Here is a 7,798-nt window from a genome sequence, read left to right as displayed (position 1 = left end):
CGACAGGAGATGTCCGACCGTCAACCAAGGGGCAGCGCAAATATGTTCCTACTGCCAAATCGGTCATTTCAATCAGTGTTTTTCCAACCTTTTTTGAGACAGGGCACATTTTTTGCGTTGAAAAAATCCGGAGGCACACCACCAGCAGAAATAATTAAAAAATGAAACTCAGTTGACAGTAAAAAGTTGTTGTCGCAATTGTTGGGTATGACTTTAAAGCATAACCAAGCATGCATCACTATAGCTCTTGTCTCAAAGTGGGTGTACTGTCACCACCTGTCACATCACACCCTGACTTATTTGGAATTTTTTGCTGTTTTCCTGTGTGTAGTGTTTTACTTCTTGTCTGCACTCCTATTTTTTGGACTTTTCCTGTTTTTTTGGTATTTTCCTGTAGCAATTTCATGTCTTCCTTTGAGCGATACTTCCCGCATCTACTTTGTTTTAGCAATCAAGAATATTTCAGTTGTTTTTATCCTTCTTTGTGGGGACATTGTTGATTGTCATGTCATGTTCGGATGTACTTTGTGGACGCCGTCTTTGCTCCACAGTAAGTCTTTGCTGTCGTCCAGCATTCTGTTTTTGTTTACTTTGTAGCCAGTTCAGGTTTAGTTTTTCTCCCTAAGCCTCAATGCCTTTTCTTAGGGGCACTCACCTTTTGTTTATTTTTGGTTTTAGCATTAGACACCTTTTTACCTGCACCCTGCCTCCCACTGTCATCCGCATATTGTGATCACGACAAACCATGTTCCGACATCTACAAAGCAATTAGCCACCTACTGATATGGAAGAGTATTACACGGTTAGTCTGCTGAGCTCCAGACAGCACCGACACTCAACAACAACACATCATTTACAGACTATAATTACTTGTTTGCAAAAAATATCTTTAACCCAAATAGGTGAAATGACATCATCTCCCACGGCACACCAGACTGTATCTCACGGCACACTAGTGTGCCGCGGCACAGTGGTTGAAAAACACTGATTTAAATAACGAAAATATAAAATGATACAACATGTTCAGTATTATATTATAGTATATAATAGTGTGTAGTTTTTGTTGAGATTGAAGCATAAAAACATTTTATTCGTCGAAGAGTTTTTTTTGTTGTTGTTGTTTTTTAAATTTTTTATTGCACAACAAACATACATTTATTATTCACACAACCGTCAAGGCACTTTCAACAACAAGGAAAGAAAACAAAAGCAAATACAGATAGAGTATTAAATATTAATAAATAATAATAACAAACAAATTTAAAAAAGGGCTACCTAAATCACTTTAAATGTTTTTAACAAAGATATTAATTTAAGGGCTTTTGTACTCTTAATCATCCTCTAAGATGTGATTGATTATTGTAACCCATTAAGTCGATTAGAAAATGTAGATCTTACTTTCATAAAATTAACATTTATGTAGAAAACATTTTGCCTGGAGCATGAATTTACCATGAATTGATTAACGTGGACCCCGACTTAAAGAAGTTGAAAAACTTATTCGGGTGTTACCATTAAGTGGTCAATTGTACGGAATATGTACTGTACTGTGCAATCCAACCCTAACCCTAACCCTGAGCCCATGTGGTGATATCCTTTACACACTGATGTCGCTTTTTGATGCAGTACCGTCTGTGGGGATCTAAGGTGTGTGATATCATGGCTTACGTGCAGTGATTTCTCCACATTCTCTGAACCTTTTGATGATATTACGGAGCGTAGACGGTGAAATCCCTAAATTCCTTGCAATAGCTGGTTGAGAAATGTTGTTCTTAAACCAATTTGCTCAGGCATTTGTTGACAAAGTGATGACCCTCGCCCCGTCCTTGTTTGTGAATGAATGACATTTATTAGCCGTGCAGGCGATGGAAACAGAGAAGAAACAGGAAGTGATACGCTCACCTGGTGGTGTTTTTCAGCCATTGCTGTCATTAGTCACCCACTTCTATGGTTATCATCACAGTCATGGTAGCCTTTTGTGGAGATGCTCACATTATATATATATATATATATATATATATATATATATATATATATATATATATATATATATATATATATATATATATATATATATATATATATATATATATATATATATATATATATGTGTGTATATGTATGTGTATGATATGTATGTATGTATGTATGTATATATGCATATATATATATATATGTGTATATGTATGTGTATATATGTATGTATGTATGTATATATGCATATATATATATGTAAATGTGTATATATGTATGTGTATATGTGTGTGTGTGTACGTGTATATATGTGTGTATATATGTATATATGTATGTATGTGTATATAAATGTGTATGTACACTACCGTTCAAAAGTTTGGGGTCACATTGAAATGTCCTTATTTTTGAAGGAAAAGCACTGTACTTTTCAATGAAGATAACTTTCAACTAGTCTTAACTTTAAAGAAATACACTCTATACATTGCTAATGTGGTAAATGACTATTTTAGCTGCAAATGTCTGCTTTTTGGTGCAATATCTACATAGGTGTATAGAGGCCCATTTCCAGCAACTATCACTCCAGTGTTCTAATGGTACAATGTGTTTGCTCATTGGCTCAGAAGGCTAATTGATGATTAGAAAACCCTTGTGCAATCATGTTCACACATCTGAAAACACTTTAGCTCATTACAGAAGCTACAAAACTGACCTTCCTTTGAGCAGATTGAGTTTCTGGAGCATCACATTTGTGGGGTCAATTAAACGCTCAAAATGGCCAGAAAAAGAGAACTTTCATCTGAAACTCGACAGTCTATTCTTGTTCTTAGAAATGAAGGCTTGAACACAAAATTGTTTGGGTGACCCCAAACTTTTGAACGGTAGTGTAAGTTGAAAAGGATTTGATGTATTCTCTTTTTATTTACCATTTACACAACGTGACAACTTCACTGCTTTTGGGGTTTGTAAACAAAACCATCAGACATTATGTTATGCGACACACCATTTGAACCACTAATTAGCAAACGGATCCATGTACTTCCCTGACAACATGAGACACTTTAAGTTGCATGGCGTGTAGTTACGTGCGAGTGGCCCGATTGTAGCTGAGATAGGCTCCAGCGCCCCCCGCCACTCCGAAGGGAATAAGCGGTAGAAAATGGATGGATGGATGGAAATGAAGTACGCCGACTCATTCATGTTTCATCGCGGTCAATAATTTAGTGCTCGGCAAAGATCACGTTGCTCTATTAATGTCAAAGTTGAAGGAAAACCACCAGAGGAGAAGATAATAAATGGCCACGTTGAGCGAGGGCCACTGTATCTCTTTACTGCATTTACAACCACATCAGTAATGTAAACATGTCACTGTAACACCAGTCACTTTGTGGGCATTGATCATGCATCATCTCCACAATATCTTACATACTCCCCCATTCTTCTTCAGGAGAGTCCAGTCCATAGTGGATCTAACATAATAGTGGGAGTCCAGTCCATAGTGGATCTAACATAATAGTGGGAGTCCAGTCCATAGTGGATCTAACATAATAGTGTGAGTCCAGTCCATAGTGGATCTAACATAATAGTGTGAGTCCAGTCCTTAGTGGATCTAACATAATAGTGAGAGTCCAGTCCATAGTGGATCTAACATAATAGTGAGAGTCCAGTCCATAGTGGATCTAACATAATAGTGAGAGTCCAGTCCATAGTGGATCTAACATAATAGTGTGAGTCCAGTCCATAGTGGATCTAACATAATAGTGAGAGTCCAGTCCATAGTGGTTCTAACATAATAGTGTGAGAGTCCAGTCCATAGTGCATCTAACATGATAGTGTGAGAGTCCAGTCCATAGTGGATCTAACATAATAGTGTGAGAGTCCAGTCCATAGTGGATCTAACATGATAGTGTGAGAGTCCAGTCCATAGTGGATCTAACATAATATTGTGAGAGTCCAGTCCATAGTGGATCTAACATAATAGTGAGAGTCCAGTCCATAGTGGATCTAACATAATAGTGTGAGAGTCCAGTCCATAGTGGATCTAACATAATAGTGAGAGTCCAGTCCATAGTGGATCTAACATAATAGTGAGAGAGTCCAGTCCATAGTGGATCTAACATAATAGTGAGAGTCCAGTCCATAGTGGATCTAACATAATAGTGAGAGAGTCCAGTCCATAGTGGATCTAACATAATAGTGAGAGTCCAGTCCATAGTGGATCTAACATAATAGTGTGAGTCCAGTCCATAGTGGATCTAACATAATAGTGAGAGTCCAGTCCATAGTGGTTCTAACATAATAGTGTGAGAGTCCAGTCCATAGTGGATCTAACATAATATTGTGAGAGTCCAGTCCATAGTGGATCTAACATAATAATGAGAGCCCAGTCCATAGTGGATCTAACATAATAGTGAGAGAGTCCAGTCCATAGTGGATCTAACATAATAGTGAGAGTCCAGTCCATAGTGGATCTAACATAATAGTGAGAGAGTCCAGTCCATAGTGGATCTAACATAATAGCGAGAGTCCAGTCCATAGTGGATCTAACATAATAGTGTGAGTCCAGTCCATAGTGGATCTAACATAATAGTGAGAGTCCAGTCCATAGTGGATCTAACATAATATTGTGAGAGTCCAGTCCATAGTGGATCTAACATAATAGTGAGAGTCCAGTCCATAGTGGATCTAACATAATAGTGAGAGAGTCCAGTCCATAGTGGATCTAACATAATAGTGAGAGTCCAGTCCATAGTGGATCTAACATAATATTGTGAGAGTCCAGTCCATAGTGGATCTAACATAATAGTGAGAGTCCAGTCCATAGTGGATCTAACATAATAGTGAGAGAGTCCAGTCCATAGTGGATCTAACATAATAGTGAGAGTCCAGTCCATAGTGGATCTAACATAATAGTGAGAGAGTCCAGTCCATAGTGGATCTAACATAATATTGTGAGAGTCCAGTCCATAGTGGATCTAACATAATAGTGAGAGTCCAGTCCATAGTGGATCTAACATAATAGTGGGAGTCCAGTCCATAGTGGATCTAACATAATAGTGAGAGTCCAGTCCATAGTGGATCTAACATAATAGTGTGAGAGTCCAGTCCATAGTGGATCTAACATAATAGTGAGAGAGTCCAGTCCATAGTGGATCTAACATAATAGTGTGAGAGTCCAGTCCATAGTGGATCCAACATAATATTGTGAGAGTTCAGTCCATAGTGGATCTAACATAATAGTGTGAGAGTCCAGTCCATAGTGGATCTAACATAATATTGTGAGAGTTCAGTCCATAGTGGATCTAACATAATAGTGTGAGAGTCCAGTCCATAATGGATCTAACATAATAGTGTGAGAGTCCAGTCCATAGTGGATCTAACATAATAGTGTGAGAGTCCAGTCCATAGTGGATCTAACATAATATTGTGAGAGTTCAGTCCATAGTGGATCTAACATAATAGTGTGAGAGTCCAGTCCATAATGGATCTAACATAATAGTGTGAGAGTCCAGTCCATAGTGGATCTAACATAATAGTGTGAGAGTCCAGTCCATAGTGGATCTAACATAATAGTGTAGGGACAAATAATCAAACAGTGATCTGGCTCTTAGTTGAACATTTTGAAAGGGTAGGCTTCTCTACATGCAGTTACCACATGCGTACACAAGGTGGTGCACATGCCTCAATAATAGGGCCACTCTTAAATTCCACATGACCCCCCAAAAAGCTTGATCAATTATGATCAATAATAGGCCAGAGATCATTACTATGCATATTTATGTTAGCTAGTCCCCAAGCATAGGACATTTACTAGAGCAGAAGACATGTCAGCAGCAGCCAATTACACCTCCTTCTAACAGCCTGTCCACACTTCTTTTATTTTATCGCACTTTAATTATGCACAGCTTTCTACTGGGCCTGGATCCTGTTGAATAATTTACTCGCAGACAAAATGATTTGTTAGCAGCAAGGCACAGAGCGGGCGCTTCTCCTTGCGCTAATTTGGCTCAACATAGAGATGATGTGCAGACGGGCATAACGTATATATCACGGTATTTGTCATTCAAATGTTTATTTACTCAACTGCGTGAGGAACAGCAGTCTTAGTGGTGTGCACGTTTATTGGGAGTTTGGTGTCCAAACCTGAGGGCCCCACACTGAAAAATCAAAGAGTGCTGGGAGTATTTTGCAAGACCAGTACAATATTTGTACATCTTTTTTTTTTAAATAAAGCAAAAACCAGCCTGCATGTAAGCTTTGTGTTATTAGCGTCAACATAAAAAAACATTTCTCAATACATTATACCTGTTTTCTCTTTGACTCCATTCAAAGGTTTTTTTAAGATTGTGCCGTTAAATAGCTTCGGGCCACACTTTGGACACACCTGGAGTATATCTTTATTTGCACATTTTATAATATTGTAAAAAAGAACACATACATTTGAAATAATATTACATTTGAGTGTGAATGTTAGTTTTTCTTCTTTTCTTTATAATTTTTAGTGACAGATTACTACTACTTAAAACTACTACTGTAATTTATACCCACTCTATATTATTTGTATTTAAATGTTTCCCATTGAAATGATTAAAATGTCATTTTCTATTATTATTCATTTGAATGTCTAATATTGGATTATTATAAAGTATTTGTATCTTTTTATATCTGATTATTTACATTTTTAATGGTTCCATTTTTTGTAGGAAATTATATTATGTTATATTTACATTATCAATATTAATAGTATGCCTTTTAAAGGTGGGTAAATACAATAATAATAAACACTTCTACTACTAAAAAACTATTTAATATCTCTTATTTCTAATTTAATACAGTGTTTCTTAACCATATTTTGTGTTGCTATTTATTTATTTATTATATTTACATTATTAATAATAGTATGCCTTTTAAAGGTGGGTAAATACAATAATAATAAACACTTCTACTACTATAAAACAATTTAATATCTCTTATTTATAATTTAATACAGTGTTTCTTAACCATATTTTGTGTTGCTATTTATTTATTTATTTATTTATTTATTATATTAACATTATTAATAATAGTATGCCTTTCAGGGGTAGGAGCGATACAATAATAATAAACATCATTACTACAGTAAAGAGTTAGATATTTCTTATTTATGATTTTCCTTCTAGTAAGTCTGATTTAATACAATGTGTCTTAATCATATTTTTTGTAGCTATTAATTAATTTATTATATTTACATTATTAATAATAGCATACCTTTGACGGGTAGGAGCGATACAATAATAATAAAAACTACTACTACTGTAAAAATGTTTCTTAACCATATTTCTTTTAGCTATTTATGTATTTACATTATTAATAATAGTATACTTTTTAGGGGTAGGAGCGATACAATAATAATAAACACTACTACTACTGTAAAAACATTTATATTTCTTATTTATAATTTTCCTTCTAGTAAGTCTGATTTAATACAATGTTTTTTAATCAAATTTTTTGTAGCTATTTATTTATTCATTATATTTACATTATTAATAATAGTATACCTTTCACGGGTAGGAGCAATACAATAATAATAAACACTACTACTACTGTAAAAAAAATTATATTTCTTATTTATAATTTTCCTCCTTGTAAGTCTGATTTAATACAGTGTTTCTTAATCATATGTTTTTGTAGCTATTTATTTATTATACTTAAATTATTAATAATAGTATGCCTTTCAGGGGTAGGAGCGATACAATAAAAATAAACACCACTACTACAGTAAAAAGTTTGATATTTCTTATTTATAATTTTCCTTCTAGTAAGTCTGATATACTACAATGTTTCTTAA

The sequence above is a fragment of the Entelurus aequoreus genome, linkage group LG09 (genome assembly GCF_033978785.1).
Source record: "Entelurus aequoreus isolate RoL-2023_Sb linkage group LG09, RoL_Eaeq_v1.1, whole genome shotgun sequence".
Lineage (NCBI taxonomy): Eukaryota > Metazoa > Chordata > Actinopteri > Syngnathiformes > Syngnathidae > Entelurus > Entelurus aequoreus.
Note: the sequence above shows the minus strand (reverse complement) of the source record.